Genomic DNA, 18,172 nt, shown 5'->3' with positions numbered 1-18,172 from the left:
CCCAGAAAGCATTCTGTGAGAGAGAGCGAAAGACCTCCCTCTTCTGCATGATACTCACAGATGCCATGCTGGGACATTGTAGGCCACAGGTAAACAGTGTTCTGTATTGTAAATTGTGTCTCCGAAACCCGGCCGCTTGTGTGGGTGTGGAAGCCTCGGCTAGGTGTCCTGCTACTTGCAGCCAAGAGGTAACCGTACACAAAGCAGCAGCAAGAAAAAGAGCAGCAGGTAGAACAAGTGCTTTGCAGGAGACCTCGTCTCATTATTCAGGCGCTTATTTGGCTCATAGGCTTTTCCTTTCTTATTTTTTCCCCTCAGAGGTCGAATGCTTAATGATAAACTACAGCTCTTATAAATGCAGAGCTAGTAATTAACAGTTGCAAACCCATTATTTTGCACAGGATTTGGCTTCTTAAATAAAGAAGGAAGGGAGAAAATGTCAAAGACACAGCAAGTCCTGCAGTTCCCTCACTGCCCTGCTCTCTTCTGAGTTTGAAGGCAGTGTTGCATGTGTGCGCCTGTACAGATATACCTATTTGCATAATTTGCACATTCATCTCGCAAGCATGATCATGTATGCAACCACACATGAATACATATTTGTGCTCCTGCATGTGCAAAAGTTAAGATAAGCAGTCATAGGCACACAGGCATTCATATACAACTAGGCACACATATGTGCACACTTAAGCACACACCTAATCACCCATACCTAGATGCTGAAATGACCACAAAAGAATTAATGCAAAAACAAGTGCGTGCCCGCACAATGTATGATTGCTTGCACCTGCACACTACATAAATATTTCTTTTCATTTCAAAGACGGTCGAAATGCTGAAGTGTAAAACACGTCAAAGTCTCTGGTATCAGCTCTGGAAATTTGTGTTGTCTTTCCAGGCTGTAGCCAAAAGAACCGAACAGATGGATCATCCATCAAATGAAATTCTCTGCACAGTATGAGCACCTTGGTCTGGATTCTGAACTGCAGAGGGCCTGCGATGCTTTGGATATGGCACGAGAGGCAACCAACTGGGCTGTAGGTATGCGCATAACAGATGCCAAACTCCCTGAGAAAAAGAAAGTTCATGTCCTCCCTACAGAAATATAAGACAGAAGTGGTCACAAACTGGAAGCATTTCACAGGCAGAAAAATCACTGGAGTATTTCTTTCGAGAACGGCGTGGTCAGGAAAAGAACATCCCTTCCCATAAGAAGAAGAAAGTATTTTGATTCAAGCTCTTCCAGCAATTGCTGAGATTGTAATAGAGGTCCCAGCACGGGTACTTTAGCACTTAACCTTTTCAGTTAATCAGTTATTATTCTCTACAAGCTTCAGCCTTTCAGGCCTGGGACCTGTTATTTAAAGGGGAGATGAAAGCTTCTTTACTTGCCTAGACTTGAGATTTCAAGGGGCTGATCATGCTCCCACACCAGTTTTACACTGCTGGCTGCAGCAAAACGATTCCTGATGCACAAGTCTGTACAAAACCTGGGCTCAGGATGCTGTACCTGACCACAGATGATCTACAACAAGCCCTGAAGTACAAGGAGGGTTGGTTTTCCTCCTCCTGCCTCTCAGATCTGTGACACAGTTGTATTTGCTGAATCAGGACATAATTATCACAGAGGAAACCCACTCTGCTCTTGCTCCCAGCTCTGCAATTCAGGAAAAGCTGAGTGGCAAGAGCAATATTGGTACAGGCAAAAGTTAAGTCAGGTCTGACCTGTCATCTCTGTAAGGAAATACAGAGCCCTAAATTCTAGTTTCTTTGCATGTTTCAAACTACACAGTCTTCCTTTTTGCTCTTTAACTACAATCCTCCTCCCCAGTTGGCCTTTACTGACAGGATACATTGTATTTCCATTGCCAATACAACTCACATCAGGGCATGATTCCACCCCTCCCCTTCCTGCCAGTTTTAACATCAGAACAGCTCCATGAGTTTCCCTAGGGCTGCTCCCGATGCATGCTGTTTTAAGGGAGAGCAGGATTTGGCCCCATGTGTTGTTGACCTAGGTTTATCTTGGTACTATATTAAATTAGTTATAATAGTGTTGCTTCTGGTCTGGTTCCCCTCTACAGTTGACTTGTTATTAGTCAACTTTGTTATTGGCTTGCTGGGAATTATCCCTGGCTTGAGGATCCAGCTTGGGATATTGAGGGCCTGATTCTGCGTATTGTTTTGCACATGCTTGGCTTTCATCTTATAAGAAGATACTTTGGAGTCCATGGACCAGATGCGTGGGAATAGCCAAATGGGTTTATATCAACTGAGGATCTAGCCAGTGAGATTGTTCATAGGCACCTGTACATCTGCACATTTGCAGACCTGATCAGCAGACAGCACGCTCTGCTCCCATGAAGGTGGATGGAGGTTGGTGTGTTCAACACTTCTAATAAGCAGGTTTAGGATGGGTCTCACGATGGACACCCAACATCTGGCTACTTGAAAATGAAAAGGCCCAAGTCTTTAACAACACTGTGCTGGGCCTTTTTCTCCATTGTCTTCCCCCCTGTATGTCCTAATTTGGACGTATGTACCTCTACTTTCTGCCCATTTGAATGCTGCCCCGAAGTGCACGGCAGGGGAGAATACATGGATTCCCCCACAACATCGGCTCTGTCTTGCATTCAAGTCACTACTTGATAGTTTAGTCTGAGCTCCTGTGCAACGTGGCCTAGAGAGTTCCAGACACGGCTTCCTGCACCAAGCCAAGTAACCCGGGGATGAGCTAGAATACAACTTTTGCAGACACACAACCTCAACTTAATGACTTCCAGTAACAGAGAATTCATCACAGCCTGGGTTAGATGTTCCCAAAGGTTAATTACCCTCCTGGTTAAAAATTTGCACTTTACTGCCCATATGAATTTATCAGTTTCCAGCTGCTTGGCTTTGCTATGCTTTTATCGACTGCATTAAAGACTTCTCTTCTATTAGAGATCATATCCGCACCTCGGTTTTTATAGACTGTAATCAAGCTACCTCTTACTATTGTCTTATGCTGCTCTAGGAGTGTAGGTTCAGATGCTCACTGAATAAGACAGTAATAACAGGCCCTTCCTGTAGCACCTTTCATCAAGATTAATGAAGCCTGAAAACACACCTCAAATTAGGTCAGTATTGTTCTCATTTTAAAAACTTAGAATTTGAGGCACAGAAAAATATACAATCACCTACACCAGTGACAGAGTAACACAACTGGGATGAGAGCTTCTGGGTTCAGGCATGCCATATATTCTCTATATTCTCTCCTCGGAGATTTTAGTCCTTTAATAAAGGGGGCCAAGATATTAACTCTGCAATTGTCTTAAAATCCCCCAAAAGGTGCTTTCCAGCTATAGCCTGAGCCCCAGCTGAGAACAGAGAATGAGATGTTTATATCTCAACAGTTACTCCCTGTGGCATGAGTAAATTTGGGAAGAAGGGAGGTGAGAGAGTGAAGAAAGAAAATATTTCCCCAAATCCTTCAGCTCTTCACTTGGACTCCATGAATGAGATATTTAAATATGTTACCATGGAAACAATCCAAGCAGGGTTTTTTTGTGCATGTGTGTGTTTTAATAATCCCAAAGGGGGTATTTAATTGGAATCAACCACAGCTTTTTAACTGTGTTTTAAATTGGAGAGAAATAAAAACGAAGAAGCTGCCAGAAGAGGAACATTAAATAAAAGGGAAAAGAAACATGAAACAAGGAAAGGAGGGGGGGAGAAAAATAGGAAATCAAAAGAATAAATTTACTGTAACCAGCAAAGGATTCATTAGGGTTATAACAAAGCCGAGTTCAGTTTCCCTCCTATTGACACCAGCGAGTTTGATGTAGGTCTAGCTTGAAAGCCGAAGTGAATGGCTCTCTCTTCCACTCTCTCCGCATGGTCCCCAGGGGACCCAGCAGCTGTCTGTAAATTGCTCCACTCTGGGGAATATGGTTTCCTTTCTAACCACACCTGCACTGAGCAGCCATTCCAGGAGCCTGCTTCATCCCTTCCCAGGCACTGCTGCATGCCCTCTCCTGTCCCAAACCTCTTATCTTGGATGGACCTATTTAATTGCAAGTGATTCTGAGATGGTATTTGTTATCACACCCTAGCTACAGGATGGTTTGGACCACTGCCAGGGCTATTTTTCGTGCTAGCAACAGATCCCGAGCCTATTATTAATGATTATTATTAATACCAATAATAATAATTAGGAGAGCTGCTTAAATGAAAAGCAAATCCTGGCACAAGAATGAATGAAAAAAAATGGCCATGAATAAATTTTAACTGGAAATTAGAAGGTTCCTGACCATCAGGGGACTGAGATGGAGGAATAAAACACAGGGAAGAAAAACACTAAATGTCATTTATTTAAAGAGACAAAGTTCCTTGGGTAAATCCGATCTCTTTTATTTGACCAACTCAAATAGTTGGAAAAATTCTTCTTTACCCAAAGAGCCTTCCCTGTCTATGTCCTTGGACTAACATGGTTACAACCTACACCCCTGAATTTATTTAAAGAGGAATTTTGATACAGTTAGGAGAAGGGTTATTTGCCATAGCTGCCTATAATAGCAAGACACTAGTACAATAACTTTTTCAGTCAAAGAGACAAACAAAACTCTTGGGTTAGAGGTGATATCTTTTATTAGACCAACTAAACAGTAGAAAAAAAATCTTTCTTTGCAAGCTTTTGGGTCCAAACACCCTTCATCAGGCTGAGGAGAATTCAAAGTTTGTAAAAGTTCTCCCAGGTAAAAAAGAAACTTCATTTTGCACACGGGAGGTAGAGGCTGGAAATTTTTTCCTCTGGGTTCCTCAGAGTCCTTTTTTGAGAAAGTTGCTCTGTGATCTGTTGATCAGATAGGCTTCTTCCCTGGAGGTATCTGATGTCAGGCAGGTACATGAAAATTTCTTCTTTAGGGTGTTTGGACCTGAAAGCTTGCAAAGAAAGGACATTTTTTGCACTATTTAGTTGGCCTAATAAAACATATCATGTCTGACCCATGAGTTTTGTTTGTCTCTATTTCTTAGACAAACTTGGCTAGAAAATATATCTCTAAGTCAAAGAGAGGTAGTTATCAACTTTAGTCTGAAATCAGGCAGAAGGCAAAGTAGATTTGAACTTTCTGAGTCAGACTGATGTTCCTATAGTTTATTATTGAAATAATAGATGTTCCTATAGTCTATTATTAGAAATGAGGGAGTTGCCAAAGACCCAGAACACAGTGGAACCCGAGTGTGCAAGGAACCACATGCACACACATCCAAGTACACAGAGGAAGAGGTAGCTTCTGCCTTAAAGGCTAGGGACAGACATTCAAAAAGCTTGAGCCTGAATTGACTCAATTTTTGCAGGTTAGTCTGGCTAGGTTAAATCACTTTGTAACTGCACAGACATCCCCGACATGCAGGCACATGCCTGCAGTGGCTCAGGCTACAAGCTGGGGGTGGCTGAGGGAGGCCTGGCCAGGCCCTGGCAGGATGCTTTGATTAACCCAGCAGGGAATTGATAACAGTGTTTATCACCCCATTAATAAAACAACAGAGGGACATTACCAGCCAGCCGTTGATTCAACCTGTTGATTCAGCATGGAGCATAGCCAGCATGTGGTCTGCTAGCTAATACATAGACACCTCTAGGCGAGGCAGAAGGGAGAAGGGAATTCCTGCTTAGCAGGGAGTGGTAAAGGGGAAGCTGGGGGAGAAAACAGCTCTTCTTAAACAGCTTTTCCAAGGAAGGACATTAAGCTACCTGTTGATTAGCTCCAAAAAGCCTATCTGCCTTGGTTGCCTCCCATGGCACAGACTGTAGCCAGCATGTGATCTGCTAGCTAATGCTGAGGTGTCTGCGTAAGGCAGAGGGGAGGGAGGAATAATCTGTGCTTAGCAGGGAGAAGCCAGGCAGACGCTGCTGTGCCTGCAAGTCTCTGCCGAGCTGCAGCCAGGGAGCGGGGGGGGCAGCCCTGCTGTGGAACAGAGAGCCCTGCTCAGCCCAGAGAGCATGCTGGGATGCTGGGGGAGTCTGGTTTATCTTAAACCAGCAAGGGGTCTGGGACAGACATTGCATAAACCAGTTTGAGTCAAAGCTGATATACTGCATTCAACCAGGTTTATCTCAAACAGGTTTCAGCCATTTTCAAACTGGTTTATGTGCACTGAACACCTGTTCTATTACAGGCTTAAACCAGTTTCTGATCACTTAAACTGGTTTATGTGTAATGTCTGTCCCTAGAGCATAAAGAAACAAGACAGACCAAGGCTGCGAGCAGCCCAAAGCAGGGAAGTGGCTTGCCTTTTGCTATTGTTTTACACCAGTTTCTGGAGAGGGAACAGCACAGTACTCCTTCAAATTGACCTCCCTTGTAAAGAGCTTTGAGGTCTACCAATGGGAAGCGCTGTGTGAGAGGTAGGCATTACTATCAATGCTGCCAAACTCCTGGACGCAGCAATCCCCTGGTTAACGTGGACAGGGAGTCAGGTCCCCAGACGTTCAGCAAGGCATTACCAATTCAGCTTAGGCACACATTGGAAAAGTTATATTATGTTGCTATAACAACAATAGTGGGAAGCCCTGGCCAGGATTGAGGCCTGTACGGTTAATGCTGTTCAAGCACAGAATAAGCAACTGTCCCTGGCCTGAAGTGGTCATAGTCCGATGCAGGCTAGATTCAAATTGAGACCCTCCTGCTTTGTAGGCAGCAGTGGCATCCAGCGAGCCACAAGAGTAGAGTTGTGCCTGAAACCACTGTGTGAAACCTTTGTGGCTTTCCGTCCCTCCTCTATCCAGTCCCCAGTCCATTCCTAAACTAACACACCACCTCTGCAAGATGTACCTGACGATTAGAAATCTGAGCCCTTTTTGTTACCCTTATTGCAATCATACAGGTTCCGTACTCCTCCCTGCAGCTGGTCCCCTCTTTGAAAAAGAATAGCGCAAAAGAAAATGTATAGCTGTAATAGATTTTCCCCTCTGGAGTGTACATTAAATTTAAGGCTTCACTCTGGACACTGAATGGTTGGTCATTAACGCGCCTCGAATCAGCAGCATAAAACAATCCTCATAAGTGCTGCTGTGAAAAATGGTGACAGAGATCAGAAGTGATCAGAATGCAGACGGGAGCCTCCACTCTCAGTGTAAAAATGATTAATGAAAAATCCCCAGCATCCTTTCTCCTCCTTGCAAGAAGGGAAGCGAGTGAGCTTGACAAGAACAACCGCTCCTCGCGCGCGGAGGATAATAGCAGGAATGATATGTCTCCAGGAGATTCCCAAGGCCTCCTGTGCACATAATAAATTGCCCTTGTCACTTTCAGGAAACTTATGAAGAAAGATCGCCAGAGCCAGGGAGAGGAACGAGGACAAAGAACAAAAGATTCAGCCCAAAAGCGGCTTTGCCAGCGAGACGCTCAGGCTAGGCTCGCCCCTTACCTCCGTTTGTTCTGCAAAGTGTTTTCTGAAAGGGAGTCAGATCCCCTGGCTCATCAAATACCTGTTGTCATGTAACAGCAATGCAGCTTGCAACAAAGCTCTGGTTCTCAAACCTCACGCTGGCCAGACTGGAAGAAGCCCTTAAAATACTGCCACGGGTGTTTTTAGTAGTGGACGTTCACAGGCAGCTGGTGAGTCAGATATTATATACCTTTGCACACTCAGAGCTGAGTTCAAGCTCTGACTCCTATATGGCCTCAAGCAGGTCACAGTCTCTCTTGTGCCTCAGTTCCCCACCTGTAGAAGGGACATGCTTCCATTTTCCCCCTTTCTACCTGTCTTGATTGTCATGATTTCCATTTCTTTGGGCAGGGGCTCTCTCTTTCTCTCTGTATGTACAGCGCTTGTACGCACTACCACGGTACAGATAATAACAGCAGTAATAGGAAATGCCAGCTAAATACAGACAAGATTCTTTGGGTAAATCTGATAGCTTGTACTAGACCAACTCAAATAGTTGGAAAAATTCTTCTTAGCAAGCTTTCAGGTATAAATACCTTTCGTAGGCTCATGAAGCATCTGCAGTTGGTGTGTGCTCTTCGTGGGTGGAAATACTGAGGATTTAAAGTCAGGGATGGAAGAACTGGAAGTTTAGCAAAGGAAAAAGTTACAGGGCTGATGATCCTGGAGCATTAAGGGCCTGATTTTCATTTGCACTGAGGCCTCTGCTCTGCTGTAGTATATTGTCACTGCCAGAGCATGGCAAAGGAGCTGTAGTATAAATGAGAATCAGTCTCCTATTTATCCACTAGATGAGTACAGTGTGGGCAGAGGCAGGGCAAGCCTCCACAGCCTGCACACATATGCCATCCATCACCCAGCCTCAATCCAGACCTAGGGAGGGGATAGAAGCCAGAGGACATTTAAGTCTCTATGGTCCATTCACACATTTCTACTCTGGCTGCTAAGTAAGGGGGGCCACTTTGGAGTGGTGGTTTTTAATCATTTGCTCCCTAAGAGCTGGACTGAGACCCCCTCCTCTCAAAGGAAGATGGTGGAAGAGCCATTATTTGGGTCATTTAAATTTAAATTGGATGGAGCACTCGGAAATACGCTTTAGGGAACCATCCTGAATTGGCCAAAGGGGACAGGCTAAATGACCTGATAGGTCTTTTCTGGTTCTGGTTTTTGTGAATCATTTTGCATAAGGCACTGAGCATATGCCAGGTGGTATTGCCTCTGGGTCACACATACTGAGTCAGCAGAGGAGACAGAGTTCATGGACAGCATATTTCTTCCTCATGAACTGGCTTCCCAAAGGAGTTAGTTATATTTTAAGAGAACAATGTAGCACTACTAATAGTGAGGAGGGTGTGGGTGAGGAATGTACTGCCTCCTTTAGCTGCCACTCTGGTGGAGGGGAGGGATTGGAGTTTACCACCATCCCATCCTTTGTCCTTCCTGACCTTTTCTTTTCTTGCTAAAAGTCACATTTGTACAAAAGCCATAAATGGGAAAGGGGCCTCTTCCTTCCCACAGCACCACGTATTCCTGCAATGGAAAGGTTATTCCTTTCAGAGCCGAACAACCTGACATATGCGTTGGAGTGAGCTGCCCTTTCCTAGCCTAAATTATCAACTCTAATATGTTTTTTCCCTTTTTTATTATTTTTCCCCTGAAACAAGATGTTTTTACATTTCTTCCGTAACATCGCTTTCTCCATGGGTGAGGACAGAGAACCAAGTCTGAGGCACAAGTCATGTTACCAGGAACAAAAAGCAGCAAAATGTAATGGGCTTTGTTGTAGTAACCCTTAAGAAGTTGCTTCTCAAGAGGCCTACAGTAGAGTGGAAGAGTAATATCTTGGAGTAAAATCCTGGCTTTTTATTGATGTCAATGGGAGTTTTGCAACTAAGTTCAATAGGATTTTATCAGGAGTAATTAGATGAGGTTTGTAAAGTGTTCTGTAACTATTATCATCTCAACTCATCCTTCAAAGGACATGAAACACCTGATAGTATTGGGTGAATTTTTTCAGATAAACCTTTTATTTCAGGGAGAAATGCAGATTCTAGGATGCTGAAATATTCATTGATTGATCCTCATTTTGCCAAATTGTTGGAGCCAAAGAGAAAAAAAATAGAAAAAGTCTAAATGTTTTGATATTTTCAAAACAAGATTTCAGTTTTTTTATTTAAAATGATTTCCCCTTTCACAATTTACTTTGGTTGTATTTTAAAGGATGAAAAACCCTGCAGGGGAGGAAAAAAAAGCTTGAATTAGAAAAAATACTGTTTTATTTTAGGTTAAACAAAATTGTTCAACCGGAATGAATTAGTTGCAAAGTTTTGCTTTGCTTTGCTATAAGTTAAAAAAAATGGATGGATCTCACCCAGAAATTAATTCTAGAATTTCCTATGAGGCCGAAAGCCAGCTATCCCGATTGATCTACCTTTGGGTGATTTCAGAGGAAGTAAACACAGGGGGTACTTTGATGTCACATATGTTGGTTTCAAACGAGTGCAACCTCATTGGCTTCAAAGGGGCATTTCTAATTTACCCAGCTTGAAGTAAGGAGCAAACATATAGCTTGGTTTTCTGCTCTCCTGTAATAAGGGAGTTATTTCAGATTTGCAGCACAGTGGTTGAGATAAGAGTCTGGCCCATTAGCTGGACATCCCTTCATCTCCTGTACTTATTACTTTATGCATCATCCGCCACTGCACAGGAAGCATGAGCCAGGGACTCTGGGAGAGCCAAGAATAGCCAGGCATGACTTTTTTAGCTTGCAAATGCAGTAAGTTGTCATGTTACATCCTCACAAGCCTTAATGCAGCTCAGGGATCTTAAGGAGCTTTTTCTATTAACCCTTGCTCTTCTGCATCATCTCAGACCCCCCCAAAGGAGCTCCTTCCTTCACCTTTAATGGAGCTGCAGTGAGCCTTTATTCTCTGAATCCCCAGCAGCTGCCATAGCTGCTTCGTTCCTCAACAAAGAGAAACCTTATCTTCTGATGGACACATACAACACATTCACAGTGACATTTAAATCTCCCTTTGTAGCCGACTCAGATATTTTTGCTGTTAAAAGAAGCCCGCGCAGTTGTGCAATTTCATTACTGCAAATGTTATTACAGTTAATGCCTGTTTAAAACATAATGTCATTGAAAAGGGAAAAAAAAAAGATCTAGCAACAAGTAGAGCCTTACCGTGGGCCTGAATTCATCAAAGAGTGGGAAAAGCTTCTTCAAGTGTCAGACCTGCTAATGCAACGATGCTTCCCTTCATCAAGCCAAGCTGCCTGCTTCAAACCCCTAATGTGCCAGACTCTTATCTCAACCACTGTGCTGCAAATCTGAAATAACTCCCTTATTACTGTACTTTGGCTGTAGTTTACGCGGCAGCCAAACGGATTTCGGAGCCCAAATCCCTATTCCAAAGGCACTCATATGGTAGATAGCTCTTCTGCCATGTCACGTTTTACCTTTTTAGATGGCTACACCAGAATGGCAGACAGACCGATAAAACCTAAATTAACTGATGTAACTTCCCCTGATTTACCTTGATTCCTTTGGGATAAGTCTCCACCAGATTGGACAAAGTAATCCTGGCTTGCAGGCTTGTGTCATCTAGTCGTTACTTTTCCACACCCATGTAAAGCCAATTATCCCAGTGTAAATGTTTTGTTGGTCTATGAATTAAGTGCAAGAGAACAGCGCACAGTCATGACTGCAAGATAAGAGGAATTATCAGGCTAAGTCTCCTACTCAACAGCCTGATCCAAAGCCCACAAAGGTCGAATCTTTCCAGTGACTTCATTGAGCTTCAGCTTGGGTCCTGGTCTGCTTATTAACAAGACGTGACAAGCTCTGGTGAATGCAGAGGCAGAAAGCATCTGAATTTTACACTGCATTTTGCTAGAGACTTATTGCTTCAGTTGCTTTTTTCTCCCCACTCCTGCAGCCCACCCCCCTCCTTGGGCTCCAGCGCCCAGGCAGCGCCTGGCATTAACAAGACAGTGGATGACAGGCACACCGTGTCCACCATCCTCTCAGAGCTTCCCAGCTAAGTAATCATAAACGTTGCAAGTTTTCTACAAAGCAAGCAGCTGTCTTTCTGCTTTGGGACAAAGTTTAAGAGGAGACTGTCTCCTTGCAAATGACGGCTCCGCAAGCTTCGCAGCTTAAGAACAATGACTTTGGTAACTGTTTTCTTCCCTTCTTCTCTTTCTTTTTTTTAATAGAAAAGATTGCAACATTGCAGGAGAACACGTCAGCTCCTTCAGCCGCCAATCAATACTGCCAAGTGCCTCGGTTTTAACTTCTTTTCTGCCTGACGCTGCTGAAATTGGCACCAGGGGATTGAGTTACCTGGCCTTACTCCCATCAGAGGGGTTACTACAATCTATCACATTTCTTATCGGTTTATTTGGGGGGTGTTTCATAACATCCTATTGCCGACATAGCTGGAGAGCATCTGTCTTTCATGTGCTTTGGAGCAGTGGGTGTGAGGGTGAGGTTGGTAGAGCTCCAAGAAAAGAGATAACCTTGAGCTTCACTGTTCCCTTCTAGAAAGAAGGAGCCTATAAACAGCCCTGAATGAGACACCCAGCCCTAGCCCAAGTGTACGGAAAGAGAGAGCAACCTTGCAATGGAAATTAGAGAGAAATTATTGCATCATTTTGGGACCCAGCACTGTCACTAGTGCACTTGCCTGGTATGTAGAAAACCTGGGTAACTCTGCTTCCTTTTCCCCCCTTTTGTCTATTTGGATTATAAGATTTTAGGGTCAGAGAAAAATTAACTGTACACCCCCCACACGGCTCATATGCATGCTGTCATGCATATTCACAAAGTCCACCCTGAGCACTTGTGCATGATACAAATGCAAGATCACTGTGCTACCACGATGTGCACCACACAAATATATATGATGTGCACGTGTGTAGCTTGCACGTGTGACTGACAGCCCTCACCTAGGGTGCATTATACCTATGAATGTTCATAGTGCTCAGAGTAACCTTGTCAGTGCCTCCCAGGAAAGGTGGCAGAGGCTGTCATTGCAGAATGGTTTGGGCCTCAATCCCAGGCAGAAACACCAATGCTTTTTGGTCCTCCACATCCTCAGTCTTGCCCTGAGGGCATCCTGCATCCCCTCCACATCCCTGAGCCCACACAGCACCCAGGTACCACTCCTGTCTTTCAGAAGATTTCACTTTCCAAAGTCTCTGGGGTGCAAATGGTAACATTAAATGTAATGCAGTGGGGTGCTCTCAGGCCTGACGGAGCAAGAGGTTCTCATAATGAAAACCCAGACTAGTCCCTCTGCAGCAAGGCAGGGGAGGAGACCCCACCATGCAACATCACCTTAGCTCTTTGAAGCAGGGGGTCTCACACAATGGGTCCTGACACTTATTTTCTTTGGCATCCTACTGCAGAGAAGACTGCCTGAAGGGTGGTAAGTCTGGTCCTGTTGGAAAGTGCTTCCCATCTCTACTCTTTCCAGCCCCCGTGCTGTCACAGCATGATGGCAAACAGAAAGCCACTCAGACCAGGGCAAAGTCAAATGTTGCTGAAAGGACAATGCACAGAAATCCTTGGAAACTACAAAGCCATCCCCTCTGCCAGCACTTTCCATCTCAGTCTTAAAGTTGTCAGTGGATCTTTATGACCTCAGCTTTGCGAGGTGTCGCTGCCCATGAGTAGCTTTGCACAGTGGTTAGAGCACTAGCCTAGGAAGCTCAGGAAGCTTGTTTTCAAGCCCCAGCCCAGCCTCTGCCACCCTCCAGCAGTGTGAAGGAGTTAGTGGATCAAGAGTGTGAGGGGGCTGTTGGTTCATTTGCAGGGTATCAGTGCCCTTCTGGGACATATTTGGTGTTTATAAGAGGCTATGTGTGCATCCATAGGCCTATGAATCCATGAGCAGGGTATTAGGCTGTCACTCCAAGCCCCTGCTTTGCTCCGTGGCAAACAAGAGCAGCCTCCATCAGTCATTGTGCTTCCATTTCCACCTCTCCACAGGCCCAACAAAGCTTTCTGTGACCTAAATCTGCAGTTTAATGACAATGGCATGTTTTTCGTGGGTGGCCTCCCCTCTCCCTGGCGTAGCTATGGGAACCTGCTTGTTGAAGCACTGACCTTGTCTGAGCACCTCTTGCTTGAACAAACATCAGCCCTGCTATTAGGCAAGCTGGCGCGGAAAGCGGGGGAAAACCTGTTTCCCTCTCAGGGCCCTCCAGAGAAGCTGGATAAGGATGGGAGAAGGTCTCTTGGCCCTCAGCTGGGAAGTCCCGTCCAACATCTGACCACCAATGGACATCAGCAGCAATCACCTCTCCCTTGTTACTGATGTGGTAAACCAACTAAATTGGCCTGATCGATTATTCACTGGACTTACCCAGCCATGCTTGACTTCCCTCCTTCAGGGCATGGCTGCCTCCTACTCCCTTTGCCCAGGGTGTCCTGATAGCACAGCATAGTAATGATCTGTCCAATTGCCAGGCCATTGTTTTACTGTCACACAAAGGAAACAGGCGGGGGTGGGGGGCTCTACCAGTGATGCACCAAGTGTCCATTACTGCACCAAGCAAGTTCTCTGCGCTGTACATTAGTCTACCCTGATCATCCCTCTGCCGTGCAAAGGGGACAGGGGCCGAGATATTCAGATCCTCTTGCTTAACCTCTCTGGCCTTTGCTTACACCCCATAAGAGACATCCAAGTCAGCAGCCCACATTCATGCTGCTCTATTACCCTTCCCACACTCTCTGCCCTCTCTCTTTATTATACCTGCTTCCTAACTCAGCCATGCACCTGCAGTGCACCTCGCTCCATTGCACTGCAGCCATTTATACCCTCACCATTACTACTCTTTCTCTCTGCCAGCCCCCTTCTGTGATCAGTCTATCGGATGGCAGATGTTCAATGAAATATGTAAATTCTCTCTTGTTTATGAGTGAATATAATAAACTCTGGCTACTGCGCCTTCCAGGTGGCTGTTGGATGCACAGCGTTTAGTGCATAAATACCCAGTGATTGATCTCTGATCTTTAGAATAGGGCTGCGAGGACCGTGGTAAATCTGCATGCATCTGGAGTGTAAAGCCAAGAAGCAGCAGCTCTAAAACTCTTCTGACACTGTTATTTATTTCCTTGTTTTAAGTTTCTTGCATTTTACTGCATGCCAGACAATGCAGGCCTTATGATTTATGTATAACCAGAGCAGCCCCCAGTGGCTGATACTGTGAACAATTCCAAGGCACCCTGGTCTTAGTCTCTCCGGCAGATTCCCAGTCTCAAGTCTTTCTGTTAATCCCCGTTCATCCCTGCATAGATGTTGAACCCCCTCCCTTCCCCCCACCCCAAGTAGGAAGGAATAAGGGAAGTTTGCTCGCAAATCCATCTTATCACTGTCTGGGGATGCTGGGGGAATAGCTCAGCCCACAGAGCAGGTTAAAGCAGACATAGCGTCTTGATTACAATAGTTCTTCTGGGCCCTGCAATATCTGAGAACCGTTCAGACCTAAGGATGCCCTAGGCACTCCTCGTCCACCCCTGCCAGCAGCCCGTTCTCTGCAGGACAAAAGACATAAAGCATGTGTATCCCTTGGAAGCTTCCTCCCTCAAGCGATATCCTTCACAGCGTGTGGGCAGAGCCTGTCGGGTGTTTTAGGAGAAGCTGGGCTCAGCCTCCCTGTGACACACCAGCTGCCCTACCAGCTGCTCCTTATCTGCCAGGGACCAGAAGGCCCACTTCATCTTTTAGCTTCAGCTAGGTCAGTGTGATGGGCTGGCAAAGAGTACGGGGATTAACTGAGAAAAAGGAAATGCAGAAAGGTGGGTGGTATTTGTGAATGAAGAGAGAATCCCCAAGCCCTGAGAATCCATTCTCGTAGGACAGTGGGAAAGGACTGAGACCTAGTCCAGAAAAAAACACCTTTTTCTTTAATGTTTCTGTAATAGGGTTGCTGTGACACCCCTTTCGTGGCCGCCTTAATACCGTCTGCCTGATCTCTCCCACCTTCGTGTGGGCTGCTTTTTGCATATGCCCTGTGTGGGCTTGGTGGATTTTCCTCCCCCTTCCAGTCGTACTTCAGTAGTCCCCACAACCTGGCTCCCAACCCTCCTCCTCCACTGTGTCTGAGGAACGAGGTCTGGGTCCCCTGTTACAGTTTCCTTTGGGGCTTACCACTTAAATTTGCTACCTGTGTCTTGCCTGGTTAGTCCTGGGAAGGGCTGCTGTATGTCAGAGTCTATCTCGAAGCCTTGTATAAAGAAGAATAAAGATTTCTGGGGAAACTGAAGCAAGATGAGCAGTGCCGATAGAGCAGAAGAGGGTGCTGTGGAGGCCAGCCTGGGCAAGGGGCATGCTCAGTACTGCTTTCCAGCCTTAACATCCTGATAGATTTGGGGGCAGAGGGGACACGGACTCCCCTTATTTTCCTTGGTACTATTTAGTACTATTAAAATCTGAAACAATTTGAGAAAGATCTTGTGATGCGTCCAAGCAGGGCTCCTGGGCAAGACCTAACTAGCACTGGACAGCTATGGAGTCCTTTCCTCTTTGCAGGAAGCACGTATGAGCATAGGCAGCATGTCCCTCTTCATCCCTAGTGTAGCCCGTAATGACTCTGCTAAATTACATCAGTCAAGTGGGAAAGTGGTCCAGTGTGGCTGCGGTGTTGTAAAGGCAACCTTCCAGCTGGTACTGGATGCTGGATCCTATAGCACCCACCTGCCTTTTTCCCCCCAGCATCCATCAAAACACCAGGGAAAGGAATTTAGGATCCAAAGTGATTATTACTACTATTACTTTTTGCAGCCCAGGAGGAAATGGGGTAAGAACGCGGGTGCTGTGTCAAGCACCTGAAAGCAGCTGGATGGGGACCAAAGCCAGAAGGGACGGGCCTTACCTGATAGCAACCGCTGCTGCTGGGGTTGGTTCCCTGCACGCTGGGGCTGTTGCTGCCTGGTGGCAGCTTCTGGGGCATGCAGCCTATCCGGGTACCCCCTACAAACTGGGACCAGGGGCATCCGCTATCCCCACCCTAGTTGCGCTACTGAGGGCTGTGGCAGGACCCATGCCTACACTAGGGTTATTTGATCCACCCAAAGCAGCACCCCATGCTGCTGCAGCCATTCCTGGTCCAGGGCTGCATGCATCCCCTGGAAACAGATAGGTGTGGGGTCAGCTCCACGTCCTTCAGTGGTCAGCATGCAGGGCTGAACTGGGAAGGGACACAGCAGGCACATTGGGGAAGCGCTGGAGGGGATAAGAAAATGGGGAATATGGGACCAAATCCTTTTCTGCTGCAGCTCAGGGAACAGTGAAGGGTGGGGGGGAGGGGGCATGCAAATAGCTCTGCTTTCATATTTAAGTGACTTCCCTTAAGTTCATCAGGTGACAGCTTGTTGACGTTTTCAGTCTCTGAGGCTGCCCAGGCATTTCAAAACACCTGAAGATTTCATTATCCAAGAGGCAGTTGTTAGCTGTGCTGCAGACTTTTGGCTACTTTTCAAAGCATCTCCATTATTATCACTGGTTTAAAAACATGCAGAATGAAAATCTTCCTGTTTAAAATGACCAGGAAGTGCCCTGCAGGCAGCATTCAGCCAAAGCATTTATCCGCCTAATTTTATTTCTGAGATTCCTTTTTCTTTGGGTTTACACTTGAATGATGGGCAGTCGAGACATTTCTTTTTAAGTGAACTGCATGCAACTGGAAATGTACTGTGTTGGTGGCCAAGGAGAGTGAAGGCCTCTCTTTATCCACACTAAAGAGACACCCCAGGGCAGCAAAAGTGCACACTTCCCTTACGATGCTCAGCCAGTGTTTCTCTGAGAGGTGGAGGAGCATCTCCAGGCATGGATGAGAATTTCCAACTTTACTGTGATACATGGCAGCACAGCCGTTACGCAGAAAGACATGTCATTTCCATGAAACAGCTGTGAGCAAACATCCTTCTACATTGCTTGAGATCTGTCCTTGACTCATTGGTGAGGCCGCAGCTGGAGTACTGTATCCAATCCTGGGCTCCACAATTTAAAAAGAATGTGGAAAAGCTTCAGAGAGTCCAGAGGAGAGCCACGTGCATGATCAGAGGGCAGAAAAACAGGCCTTACGATGAGAGGCTGAGAGCCTTGGGAGTCTTCAGCCTGGAAAACTGCAGGCTCAGGGGGGACTTAGTGGCTGCTTATAAGTACATAAGAGGTGTGCATCAGGATCTGGGGGAACGCCTGTTCACCAGGGAACAACAAGGCTCAGTGGTCACAAACTCCTGCAAGACCTTTTTAGACCGGACATAAGGAAAAACTTCTTTACTGTCTGAGCCCCCAAGGCCTGGAATAGACTCCCCCGAGAGGCAGTGCAAGCATCTACTCTGGAACTCTTTTAAGAAACATTTTGATGCCTATCTTCCTGGGATCCTTTGACCCCAGCTGACTTCCTACCCCTGGGGCAGGGGGCTGGACTCAATGATCTTTCAAGGTCCCTTCCAGCCCTAATGTCTATGAAATAAAGGCTCATGTGATCCAAGGCCAGGAGGGAAGGCCATACGAGGAGAGGCTGAGGGACTTGGGGCTCTTCAGTCTGGAGAAGAGAAGGCTCAGAGGGGACTTGGTAGCAACCTACAATTACATAAGAGATTTCATAGATTTTATAGACATCAGGGCTGGAAGGGACCTCGGGATATCATCGAGTCCAGCCCCCTGCCCAAAGGGCAGGAAGTCAGCTGGGGTCATAGGATCCCAGCAAGATAAGCATC

General features: G+C 45.9%; 1 long non-coding RNA gene across 1 annotated transcript; it reads left to right on the top strand.

The window, feature by feature from the left end:
* Positions 1 to 5,258: 5,258 nt before the first annotated feature.
* LOC109317317 lies at positions 5,259 to 18,021 on the top strand. Its single transcript, XR_002103024.1, has 3 exons — positions 5,259 to 5,269; positions 5,549 to 5,550; positions 17,929 to 18,021. It is a non-coding gene; the product is annotated as an uncharacterized LOC109317317 (long non-coding RNA).
* The last annotated feature ends 151 nt before the right edge of the window (positions 18,022 to 18,172 follow it).

This window comes from Crocodylus porosus, unplaced genomic scaffold, assembly GCF_001723895.1.
Source record: "Crocodylus porosus isolate Cpor-Errol unplaced genomic scaffold, CroPor_comp1, whole genome shotgun sequence".
NCBI classification, from domain to species: Eukaryota; Metazoa; Chordata; order Crocodylia; family Crocodylidae; genus Crocodylus; species Crocodylus porosus.
The sequence above is the reverse complement of the archived record's forward strand: the minus strand, read 5'-3'. Positions and strand labels throughout refer to the sequence as shown.